A 13,317-nucleotide genomic window follows, 5' to 3' on the forward strand; every position below is an offset into this window, starting at 1 on the left:
TATGTATATGTATATGTATATGTATATGTATATGTATATGTATATGTGTAAGGTTCACAGACCCCACCACCCACCACTCAGTTTGAGAATCCCTGGAGTAAATGGTCCCTATGATGTGTTCCAGTTTAGTATCATCTATAACTCAAAACTGTCCACTAGGACAGCTCCCTTGGTTTCTGGTTCACAAAACTCAACAGGCAGCATCCAGAAATTTGAAACATGCCCCAGGCTGCAGGGAGAACTGGGCTCCTGAACTAAGCTGAATGAAGTACAAGGGAGCCTTCTGGAGGCAGCTTTCAGAAGGCTTTGGCGTCTTTTCACTTGTGTTTATTTTTCTAAGCACAGCTATCCAAAGTGCTTTTCATTTCCCTCACATCTGCAATTGCATTTCTCCTGCTGTATTTGAACTGCTGATACAGAGCTTTGATTTGCTCCTTTTTTTTAACTAAAGAGAGAAAGCATTTACATAGGAAAACCTACTGGGGCATATATATATACTCTTAAATGGGCAGGAATTTGAGAAGCTCAACAAGACATAAAAATGTGCCTCAAAAAGTGCTGAAATGAAATTTCTCCATGGACAAAGGGAAAGGAAATACTTTGATTTGAAACTATTTCTGAGAATTCTAGTTCCTCAGTTCTGTAGCCTTAAACAAAGCTATTGCCTATTTCCACACTCAAAGGGATCCACACCTTCAACAGTCTTTTTTCCTGCCAGAGTGGTGTATGCCTGATTATGTCAATGCAGGGAAAAATGGAAATCTAGTTCAATCCAACATTAAGCACCTACTGTTTGCAAGCCCTTATATTTAAACTAGGGAGACAGAGAAGCCCAAAAGTAGCCCCTGTCCTCAAGAAGCTTGCATTCCACTGAAGGGATACAAAATTTCAACTGAGAAGTCTATACCTGCATGTTAATTCAAGAAGATAGTGACTATGAACAACCAGCCTCACTATGAAAAACTTCTCATCTGTAAAATAAGGGAATAAGACTGATGGTCATTTCCACCCTAAATTTGTGATCCTGTGATCCATAGGAGGTGGATATATAAGCTGAGGCTTACAGGAAGCAAGGCGTCTAAAAGGCTGGAGAGACATTGCAGTTATAAGACTGTGCAAAGGTTCAGAGAATATAACATGTAAAGCATTTTGAAAACCTTAAAGTGCTATGTAAATGCTAGTTATAATAATTTTATTATTTTCTGTTGTTGTTCAGTCCTTTTTTAGTCATGTCCGACTCTTCCTGACCTCATCTGGGATTTTCTTGGCAAAAATACTGCTGTGGTTTGCTATTTCCTTCTCCAGCTCATTTTATAGATAAGGAAACTGAGGCAAACAGTGTTAAGCAGATTTCCCAGGGTCACACAGTTAGTCAGTGTCTGAGCCCAGATATAAATTCATAAAGATAAGTCTTCCTGACTCCAGGTCTGTCACAATATCCACCTATTATTATTATTGTTATTATTATTAAATATTAACATAATGTGTGGGAGATGACCAGTAGGTCAAATGTTTTAAAACACAGAGTACTTAAAAGCCTGGAAAGGTAGGGTGCAGAAAGATTATTGAGGATTTTCAGTGCCTGGATGATAGTTCAATTATTTTGATGATAACAACCATGGACACTTTTACAATGTTTTAAGGTTTGCAAAAAGTCCTGTAAAGAAGATAACCTGTGTATATTACAGATGAGAAATCTGATGTTCGGAGAGCGTAAGTGAGTGAATCAGTACAGATCCCGTTCCTTACCTAGTAAAATCAGGTCTCAGAAAGTGAAGTTTGGAATTTTATTTGGTTTGATTCTCTCCACTGGTTAAAATATGCTGTTAATTTGTTGAACCTTCAAAAACGTCTCATTTCTCTCCGTACCTGGTTAAGGACTATCAGTAGAGGATGACCAAGCTATCAACACTATGCAGAAAAACTAGAGGAACCATGAGCAGAAACCATGCCAGGGAGTGGTACTGATGCCACCTCCTGGTGGCTACCCAGAACAGCACAAGGGACAAGAAAGAGCAACCCTAACACCATTTGTTGAGTGTTTTGTAAACTAGAAGAGACCTTTCTGTTGGAGTGGTGGAAGCCTATATCATAGATCATGTACCATAGATCGCCAAGCATGATCACCATGTTGCTTGATTTTGCTTAGCTTTTATTTTCTTTGTTCTAAGGGATGCTTCATTAATTGTGTGTGTTATGAGTGGGGTTAGTTATCCAAAATTGACAGTGGTAAAAAGACCAAATGCATCAATGATACTCTAAATAAATAGATAAATAAATAAATAAATAGATAGATAGATAGATAGATAGATAGATAAATAAATAAACCACTCAAAACAAACAATCAAAAAAGGAAAAGGGAAAAAAAATAAATGAGGTACTGTCTCCTCAGACCCTAACCTACCATAAGACTAAGTGAGAGAACATACAGGTCTTTGGACCTCATTGATGGGTAATATCATTCTCTATGAGCTCTGTTATTAACTCAATTTGTTTTCTTCAACCTATAAATAAAACCTTATTCTTTGAATTTATAAACCTTATGCCTAAGAGGCTGAGTGGTGAGAATACACCGAGTGCATTTAATGAGTTTTCTGGATTTTCTGGATGGGTGCAATGTACCAGAGAGTTAAGGTATCCACAAAGGTTTTTATGAGGTGGAGTCTGGAGATGTTAGTGCTGGCCTGCAAAGTGTCATGGTATTATTGAGTATGGACGTGGAAAGAGTGAGTTCAGAGGAGCATAAGTGATCTGGCCCAAGAGCATAACCTCCTTCTCTAAGCCACTGTCAGAGGAATTACTGTTCGGGTTGATCTACTCAGTCTGGTTGAATTGAGGCCCCAGTGGAAGGGACTCTTTAACTGGAGTGAAAGAACACAGGGCCAAAAGTCAGGAGATTCAAATTCTAGTTGTGGCTCTGGTTCTGCCACTGAATAGCTGTGTGACCTGTCTTTTCATACTTACTTCAAATTATTTTCCTTCTGCAACTCCACATGCCAGCAGACCTGGCCTATTTACTATTCCCCAAATACTATATCCCATCTTCCTCCTCCTTCTATTTTCCCCCATGCCCCGAATATACTATCTCTACTTTTTCAAATTCCCAGCTCTATGCGGGGCTCAGCTCAGAAGATACTTCTTCCATTAGACCAGTTCTCAGCCCAATTAAAAATTACTTTGTAATCATTCTTTATTTATATAGATGTGTACATGTTTCTCCTCCAGAAGAATGGAAGTGCCTTAAGAGCAGGCATCTTTTTTTTTCCATTTTTTGTCTTTATATCCTTAGTGCTTGGCACAGGTCCTGGAACAAGTTAGGCATTTAATAAGTACTTGGTGAATTGAATTGACTTTAGACAAGTCCTTTTATCACTCTGGGCCTTGATTATCTCATCTGTAAGCTAAAGGATTTGGACCATATAATGTGTAAGGTCTATTCCTCCTCTAACTTGATTCTAAGCAACTATCCTATCCTCAAAGGTGCAGAACTAAACATGCACTTTGGTATTTAGGCAGATTGCTGCTTTTATCCCTATGCATATCCTCTCTATACCAATGCACATTACAACTTTTCTATGACTCCCCCTGCTTTTCTTTCTATAAATCCTTCAGAGAGGTTTCTCCAACAGTATTATTATATTTTCTCTGGGTCTCTTAATATCTAGGGATACCAATGTGGTTATTCATCTATTGTCTCATCCTTTTTTAAAGGAAAGGCTCACTTCCTTTTCTGGCTATATATGTCCTTGATAATGTCTTTCAGGTTAATTCTCACTTGCTAATCATCATTGGTAATTTTTTGTAGGCTGTTTACATACACATGACTTTCTATTGTTCTTTGAATTACTTGTTTTGATTCTTCTGTGATTTAGTCATTCTGTTATATATCCATATAACATCACTGGGAAAATAATGGTATTTAAGACGTGAGCTGTTGTGAAACAGAGCAGCTTGAGTGTTGAAAATGTAGCCCATGTTTGCCATGCAATCCAGCCAAAACTCCTCCAACTACTTACTTCTAGGCTCAACTCATTGTCCATCAGCAGTTATCATCCAAGACAGATATACTGATGGACTAATTCAATGGGTCATCTGTGTAAGTCCTTGTCTGGATGGTACACGTTTTTCGTCCATTGTTCTTCTATTTTTGAGAATGGTTAGACCATTCCCCCCCCCAGCTTTCTATGGATCCCATGGAAGCAGATTTGTACAGTTTCAGAGCTTGATGTAATTTATACAATGTCATTCGTGAATTGGACACCACTATCCATAAAGAATCTTAGTGCTACCTTTACAATAGTAAACACCTTAAGGGAGCATATGTCTCTCTGTTTTATACCTTGCTTGATGTCAAAATTCAAACTGAATGAACATTTATTAAGAGCCCACAATGTACAAGGCAGCATGGCATAGTGGATAGAAAATCGGCCTCAAGAGTCAGGAAAACTTAAGTTCATGTCCCTTATCTGAAAAACATAGGCTGCATGACCTTGGGTAACTTACTTAACCATTCAGTGCCCCCTGAGCAACTTTAAGACATTTTTCATTTCATTTTTCATTTTTTATTAATAAAATCATAGGTACAGTTAAAAAAAGGAAGAGAAGAAGAGAGGAGAGAAGAGAAGAGAAGAAGAGAAGAGAAGAGAAGAGAAGAGAAGAGAAGAGAAGAGAAGATTAAGGATTTTAGTGGTACCCTGCACAACTATAATGCTCTGACAACCTAAGAGAATAAAAATAAACAAATAAACAAAAAACTCATTTACTTGCAAAGAATGATTTCCCTACTTGGGGAAAAATATCTATTTGATTCTGTACTTGGCTGCTCATAATCTGCCACTTATGTCATCAGTGTAACTTTTTACACTTTTTGAATACCATTAAAAATGTCATTTAACAATCTTAGTACAACAAAAGGAATCCCAAGTCCTAGCTGATGCCTCCTGCACTTTAATTCAATCAATATAAGAAAATGAAAGACTCTGGTTTCTTCAGTAGTGGTGAGTCCCAACCCATCTGCCCCATTGACTGATGAGCAGAGAGCCTAAGTGACTAGAGGGCAGTCAACTAACTACTAAAAGCTAGAGGCTGGGGTTGAACCCAGTCCATCCTTACACCAAGCCCAGCACCATATCTACTACAACCAGGCTGGGGTTGGACCCAGGCCATCCTTACACCAAGCCCAGAACCATATCCACTGCAACCAGGCTGCTTCTAAATTCAATCAATATTCAATAGAGATGGAATATTTGCTGAGTACTTAACAATGTACAGGGTATGGCAGTAGACACAAATAAACATAAGAGGAATAGGGGAGAGGTAAAGGATAAGGACAAACATTTATTTTATGCATAATTAAAATACCTAACATTTGCATAGCATTTTCTATATCTCAAAGTGCTTTCAAATTCGTAATCTCACTGGAGCTTCACCTAAGCCCCTGTAAAGTCAGCAGGACAGGCTTTAGGTATGTGACAGAGGAAATGCTTTGTCATTAGAATGTTGTTTTTTGCCTTGGGAACCTTTCTTGTATACCCTTTCTTCCTTCTCTCTTCTGACAACGACATCACCCTGGGGCAGGACCTCATCACTGGATGGCTGGACTGTTGCAATAGCTTGCTAGTGGGTGCCTGCTCGAATTTCTCCCCAGTCCAGTCTATCGTCCACTCACCTGTCAAATTATTCTTCCTAATGACCAGTCAACTCCAGTGGCTTCCTATCACCTCCAGGATCAAATATAAAATCCTGCATAGCATTCAAAGCCCTTCACAACCTGCCCCTCCTCCTTCCTTTCCATTCTTGTTTTACCTCACTCCTGCTACCCCACCAATCCAGGGACACAGGCTTCCTTACTGTTCCTGGAATAAGACGCTCCATCTTTAGACTGCGGAAATTTTTAAAGGCAGTTCACCAAGCTTAGAATACTCTTCCTAACCATCTCTTCCTCCTGGCTACACTGGTTTCTTTCTAGTCTCATCTAAAATCCTGTCTTCTCCAAGAAGCCTTTTCTGATCCCTGTTAATGCTAGTGCTCCCTCTGTTAATCATTTCCTATTCATCCTGTAGATAGCTTGTTTGTACATAGTTAGTTTTTTTTCCCCTAAATGTTGTCTACCCCATTAGAGACTGAGCTTTTTGAGAAGAGTCTTTTGCCTTTCTTTGTATCTCCAGTGTTTAGTGCAGTGCCTGGCACGTAGCAGTCACTTAATAAAAGCTGATTGATTTCTTGATCACTAATCACAGAGAAGTTAAGTGGCTCACTGTCCCTGGAATATACAGTTCAATTTCCCCAATATCTGGCTTTGTTCATGCTGCTCTCTTCTAGAACATCCTTCCCCTTTCTTCTCTTAAAATAGGTAAAGCCTGTCAAGTTTATAGGACTCAGCTCAAGTCACATTTCTTCCTGATAGTCTTCCCTGAACATTGCAGAAATTTCTCCTTCCTTTGAACTCCCGCCCTCTTTATCTTCCACTTCAACCGTTCAGCCTTGTATTGTTACCTGCTTTTGCTGTATATGTCTTATTACCGCCATTTGCTTCCAATAAAATTTAATATTTTTATTGAACATTTGAGTTACAATAAATGTTTATTGCCACAACCTTTTAAGGTAACAATCACGTAACTGTTACTCTTCTCGTTTTCTAGTCCGTAGTCACAGTTTAAGTGTCAGAGTTTTACCATACCACATACCAAGGACTTGAGCCTAGCTCTTCAGACCCAACTCTTAATTTTACTATGGCATAGTTTCCAGGCTCTTCCTTAAATTTCTTTCTAGGCTTTAAACTTTATTCAGTAGGTAACTCTAAGGCACTGAAGGGTTTTGGTAGTGACATGCTATGTACATTGGACAGATAAGAGTAAGAGTTAATGATACCAATGGTGGGACCATTGCAATTGCTAAGGCAGGTGACCACTGGATTCTGTACTAGTATTCTAATGGTGGTAACAAAAAAGAGGGAATGGATTTCAGAGAGATTGTGGAAACAGCATCAATAGGAATTGAGCAATGATTGCAATGGGGAAGTAAAAGAGTAAGAAAAGTCAAAGCAAGGCCTTTCCTAAACTTCTTGCCTCCCTCAGCACCTAGAAGAACAGCACTTCACACAGTTAAGTGCTTAGTCAATTTAATTCAACTTTCTTATTGCATTTTCTAGCATGAGTGACTTGTGGTGATAGACTTACAGAAGTCAGATGAAAAAGCTGGGTATTGGGGGGAAAAAAACTTCATCTTTCTTCCCTTTTGAGTGGGAACTTAGGAAAATACCATGTATTGTCTGTTGTTGTGGTTGTTAAGTCATTTCAGTCATGTCTAACTCTTTGTGACCTCATTTGGGCCTTTGTTAGAAAATATACTACAGTGGTTTGCCACTTCCTTCTCCAGCTCATTTTTACAGATGAGGAACTGAGGCAAACAGGGTTAAGTGACTTGCCCAGAGTCACATAACTAATAAGCATCTCAGGCCCAATTTGCGCTCAGGAAGATGAGTCTTCCTGACTCCAGACCTTGAGTTCTATCCATTGTACCACTTAGATGACCTTGAACATTCTGGGTGCTCATCGAATATCAAATGATTAGCTGGTTTGCCCAAGGTCACACAACTGTTTGTGATAGAGGTCAAGGCTGGAACTCAGGCATCATGAACATTAGTCTAGTGACCTTTCCAGTAAAGCATAATCAGACTATTTTTCAACTCATTCTTAAATTAATATTAAATTATGCACAATATGCAAGGTCATGAGGAATAGAAGACTAGGTCAGAACCATGGACCAATAGTCCAGTATTCACCCTCTGACAGGGGAACCAAGAATAAAAAATGGATACTTTGTAGGAGCGTGTAATAGCTATTTTCTATATAACAATTCCAAACTATGAGTGTCATATTAGATGGATAAAAGCCTACATTATTAAATATATATTTTAATCAGTTGAGAAAGTGTTAAGATGAAATGACATGAGTCAAGCAGTATGTAGAACACAAAAACGATACTTTAAAGTAGAACACATTTACCAAGTTGGGCATAGTATCTTGGTACACAAGTTATAAATGAGTTAGCTAACAAAGCCCATAAATAATTTAGAACATAGATTTTGAGTATTTAAAGAATTACAGAACAAGGGGAGAGAATGTAGGGAGAAAGAATATAGTATAAACATCACACCATTAACTATGCTTAAGGTCAGAATATGCATATAAACGACCTGTGTTGGCTTTACATATGCTTCTCTGCCTCTACCCCACCTATCAGGATAGTACTTCCATTCTTGGTTCTCTTGTGTATTTGTATCATAGAAACACATCTATGTAAGAAGGAAGCAAGCAAGGAAAGAAGGAAGGAAAGAAGGAAGAAAGAAAGGAAAGACAGAAGGTAGGGAGGGAGGGAGGAAGGAAGAAAGGGAAGAAAGAAAGAAAGAAAGAAGGAAGGGGGGAAGGGAGGAAGGAAGGACAGAAGGAAGAAAACAGCAGAGGAAAAAAAACAGAGCTCTAGACAAGAAAAAAGTCAAAAAGTAGGGCCGTAGCATCTCACAGAGTCCATTTTATAGATAAAGTTCCCAGCTCTGCTACTATTTGACATTGTGCTCAGAACATTTACCTGAGCCATTGTTTCCTCATCTCTATGAGGAACATTTACAGGATCATAGATTTTGAGTAAAAAACCAAAACCAAAACAAAACAAAAAAACAAAAAACCTTAAACGTCATCTACTTTAACCCCCTCATTTTATGGCTGAGGAAACTGAAGGCTAAGGAGGCTAAATGACCTGTCCAAGGTCACATAGATCATAAATGGCACCAATGGGACTTCAATCAAGGGTCTTTGACTCCACATCCAACACTCTTTTCTACTTTTGTAGGGTTGCTGTTCATTGCTCTCAAAGGACCTCTCCTACTCATATATTCTGTATTGCAAGTTCTCTTTTAGCTCTAATTTTTTTTGTACTAAGGACCTTTCCAGTTTTTCGACCCTATAAATGCAATAGTTCTGAGAAAGGAAAGCATGAATCACATGCTTCTTGAGTTTCTTCTCAGTAGACTAGGACAAATCTCACCCCCCCCAAAAAAAAAGAGCCTAGCAAAATGTCCTAACAATGTAACCTCAATACAAACTTCCATTAGGTGATGTATACAATCTCCTTATACCTCTGAAATTCCAAACTCCAATCCCATCAGAGCAAAGACTATTCAATGTGAAGTAATGCTTTTAGAATGTGAATAGAGAAAAGACAATGACAAAGCATGCATTCTTTTCCCCCTGTGTTTGGCACAAGAATATTAAACTGCCTAAGTTTGCTTATGGCCAAACTCCTCTAGTCACTATCATTATTTTTAATTCAATAATTAGTAAAGCTTCTGCTTTTATTCTCTCTTTGTAGATTCAGAAATACAGGGATTTTCTGATGAAAGACTTCTGAAAACAAGCAAAAATTCAAAGTTTAAGTTTCTATCAACAGTGAGTAAAGTTGTCTAAAGTGAGAGAATTTAAAAGCAAGCCATCTGCCTTTCTTGTATCTTTCTTTCCTCCCAGCAGACCCCCATCTCAAGGTATCACTTCCTTGCCTCATGAGCAAGAATTCCACATGCCATGCTTCCATCTCTTCACAGAAATGTTTCACTGCCAAATGTTCCCTAGCACATCTTCCTAAAGGACTGTCACTTCTTAATACTGGCTGTAATTAACTGCTTCAGCTAAAGGTGCTTAGTCATGAATTTATTGATCCATGTCAAGCCCAGTTGAAATAGTCAGATCCCCTAAGCAAGCACTGGGAAATACAGTGAATAGACCAATGTTTCACTGCCTGGTGCTAGAGAATTCTTATGTAAGATAATAGCTCATTTCCATATGTAACTCTTGCAATCCTGTGCTATCCCCCAAAATATGAGGGACAAAGAAAGGGCTCTAGGAGTGATTAACTGTTGAGGTGTCCAGACTGTAGGGTGGGGATGATCTGTGGCAATTTATACAACTTATGGGAGTTTGTGCCCTAGAATTTAACTGAACGGTTTATTTCTACACTAGAAGGTTATTCAGGGAGAAGAATATATTCTATATATACCAAAAGCACACTTTAGAAAAGCCAGGCATATAAAAAAAGAAAGTTCTCTTTCTTATTAAGCTAGAATAAGACTTTGAGTTAATCTCCCTTTTTCACTTCACAACAAAAGGCTTTAATTTAGGGGGGGAAAAAAAAGAAAGAAAACTAAGGCCTGAAAGTGGAGTTGGACAACATCATCATCTGCATAGCCTCCTTCCCATTGCTCAAGCTATCAAGGTAATTAAGCAGCAGCTTCCTTTTCCCAAAGGTAGGTTTCCTTCTATCAGCACCAACTGTACAATGATCTAATGTATGTCTCACAAGCAGCCCATCTGGGGCTGTGCAACGATCTAAGTCTTTTCTTGAACTCAGTGAGAGAGATCTTGGTGTTGCTGCCTGAACCCTCCTCTCCCTCCCTCTAAATCGCTTATCTCAAATGTTTCCAGCTGGAAAAAAGCCGACTCTGGGAAGGAAGGCTGACTGAATTGACTGGATTTGCAGTTATCTCCCCAGAGCCCCCTGAAATCCAAGAGCCTGTACACAAGGTGTGGATAAAAATAACCTGCAGTTAACGTTGGTACAATGTGGGGATCCGGAGACCAAATCCTATCAATTGATCAATAAGTCTCATCCATAGCAGAAGGGACAGCTCAGAGACCACCACAGGATGGGATGCACTCGTATAGGTGAAGGGAGGATATGATCGATTTATAGGATGAGACGGAATTAACAGGAGAGGAGTTGAAGACATGGCCACCTCTGCCGAGGAGGTGGTTTCCTTTTCCTTGGGCTCCTATCTCCATCCCACCTGGCCGCTTCTCAGACAGTTCGGATTTCACGGACACTGTATAGCATGTGAGCCACACAGCAGCGGGGCTGTGTAAAGTACCAAGGGCAGAGATCTCCACCGGCAAGTAGTGGGGGTTGTCAGAGCTACCTCTCCCTTTGGCATAGCCAAATTGGGACCGACCCTTCGAAAAGGCAAGGGTAACAGTGGCGTGCCTTAAACTGAGTTTACACCCGGGGAAACCAGGAGGCTCAGCTAAGGCTAAGGACACCCTCAAGCTCTTCCTGAGGAAGTGTATACACTGCTCTATCCTGCGTTCGAGTCCCGCCTATTCCCCGTAGCATTCACTTTTGATATTGTCCAGACATAGAAGAAGGTTTGGAGGTGCGGAGATAGAGTTTTTAAATTAATATTTTCATGCGTACCATTTAGGGCACTAAAATGCTATCCTCACTGAAGCCTAAATCATATCTCCTTTAAAATGAAAATTCGTCCTGTCTTTTTTCCCTTCTCCAACCGAATTTTAAGAAGAGCATCCCCCCCCAATCTCCATACCAAGTGACTTTCTACAATATCGCCCACTTTCACATCCCTAAGCATCACAGCTTGGCTCAGCGATGCTTCTCTTGCGAACATGCTAGGTCCTTCGGGAAGAAGGCACGGGGATAGATGCTAGAGATGTAGACAAATCAACACCCCCTTTGAACAGAATCAAAACAACCATATCTCCTAGTTCTCGATCCCATCCAATGTAGAGATTTTACCCTTCTGGGCATAAAGAGGCCAGGAAAGCAGTGCAGGAGCTGGGGACTAACCCCACTCCTTGTCCCTTCCTTTTTTTTTTTTTGCGCCCCCCCACCCCCACCCCATCCCGTTCGGGCTCTATCTAGTCTTAGCCCTAAAGCACCTGTCGTCCCGGGTTGTTACTTTCGAAGAGGGAGAAGTCCGTTCTCAACTGCTCAGGGACCTTGTGCACTCGACACCCTTTCATGGCCATGCTCCTGCAAACTCTGCAGCTGAGACGGTCGGTCCCTAAGCAATCACTTCTGCTCTCCTGTTCAGGTCACTCACCTGACTTGCACAGTGCAGTCCGTCGGCGTCCCGCAGACGTCCCTCTGTCAGGGCCATGGGGCACCGCACAACTCGGGAGAGAAGTGGACGGAGGAAGCGAGGCAGGCAGGGGCAAGATCTTTGCGAAACCCTCTAAGACTAGAGGGTTAGGTCCGTGGATGCGTGTGTGGGAGTGCTGAGGGAGATGCTGGGGCCAGAGGAAGGTGGAGGGTGTCGGGGGAGGAAGGGAAGGGGATGCACGGGGACAGAGGTAAAGGGAGACCAGAGGTCCGCCGCTTCTGCTAGCCCTAGCGGAAACACGCAGGCAGAAGGACTTGGAGCCGCAGCGAGTGCTCTTGCTATGGTGTGGGAGACAGAGTGCGGGAGGCTGGCAGCTCCTGGTCCCACGGGGAGGAGGAGGAGAAGGAATCAGAGGAGGAGGAGGAATTAGAGGAGGAGGAGGAAGAAGAGGGCGAGAGCCCCGGAGGGAGGAGGAGCGCGAGCGCCCGCTGCTGCCGAGCCGGCTCAGGTGCGGCCGACCAACCGCTGTGGCTGCTCTCCCTGCACAGCCCAGCTGGAGTTCGCTCCGTAAACTATCCTCTCTTCTCCACGCTCCTCTGCCCTCCTTCTCCCTTTCCCTCTCTCCCTCCCTCCCCAGTGCACGTCAATGGGCGAGCCCGCCCCGCCCACTGGAAGAGGCTGCTCTGGTTTCTGCACCCCCACCCCCACACCTCCCCAGACCTACGGGCAGGAAAAGAAAACCAGGGTTCCGTGTCTCCACCTCGGGGAAGGCAGAACTGGGGCTCTATCCCTGGCTCCGCGCGCAGCGGTCGGTTGGGGCAGGGGAAAGGGAAGAAGAGAAAGATAGTCTTTGCCTCTCCTTCCCCAGCTTCCCTTCCAAGGGGAAGATCGTCGCAAGAGAGGTGCTGCTGCAAGTCAAGCTTTCTGGGGGACAGCGCTCCTCCACCCGCAGACCTTGTGCCTGTGCTTGAGCCTGGGCGCGCACGCTGAGAGCCTCGGGCTGGTGCTGACCCGCCTAAAGGATCCAGGGCAAGAGTCCATCCCCCCTCCCCCATTCAGCCTCAGTGCCCTGCACCTTTCTCCTCCCCCGCCCTTCCAGGTAATTGGGACCAGGAGAGATCGCTGCTTCCAAGGTCTCCAAAGCACAGCCCGACCCCGGACCTACCCGAGGAAAGGGAAGGGAAAAGGCTGCAAACGTCCTCTTTGGTTGGCAAGGAGCACGGGTCCAGCGGACTCTCAGGCCCCAGAGAGAGTTCCCTCCTTCTGCCCTGCTCGCTGCGTGCTTGTCGCCATTTAAGAACTCTCTTCCGCCTTGCTTTTTATGATTCAGGGTTTATTGAAGCCGGGATGCTTTTATGTGTGAATTCAAATCACGGCTTTATAGTGTGTGTGTGTGTGTGTGTGTGTGTGTGTGTGTGTGTGTGTGTGTG

General features: G+C 42.2%; 1 protein-coding gene across 1 annotated transcript in view; it reads right to left on the minus strand.

Annotated features, from left to right (window-relative positions):
* Positions 1-12,330, minus strand: part of HS3ST1 (heparan sulfate-glucosamine 3-sulfotransferase 1) — a 44,805-nt gene extending 32,475 nt beyond the window's left edge. The window contains exon 1 of the mRNA XM_027836425.1: positions 11,888-12,330. The gene's annotated coding sequence lies outside the window, so the exon portion shown is untranslated. The remainder of the gene's footprint in view (positions 1-11,887) is intronic.
* Positions 12,331-13,317: the final 987 nt, after the last annotated feature.

The sequence above is a fragment of the Vombatus ursinus genome, unplaced genomic scaffold (genome assembly GCF_900497805.2).
Source record: "Vombatus ursinus unplaced genomic scaffold, bare-nosed wombat genome assembly UNPS02014818.1, whole genome shotgun sequence".
In the NCBI taxonomy this organism is placed as follows: Eukaryota; Metazoa; Chordata; class Mammalia; order Diprotodontia; family Vombatidae; genus Vombatus; species Vombatus ursinus.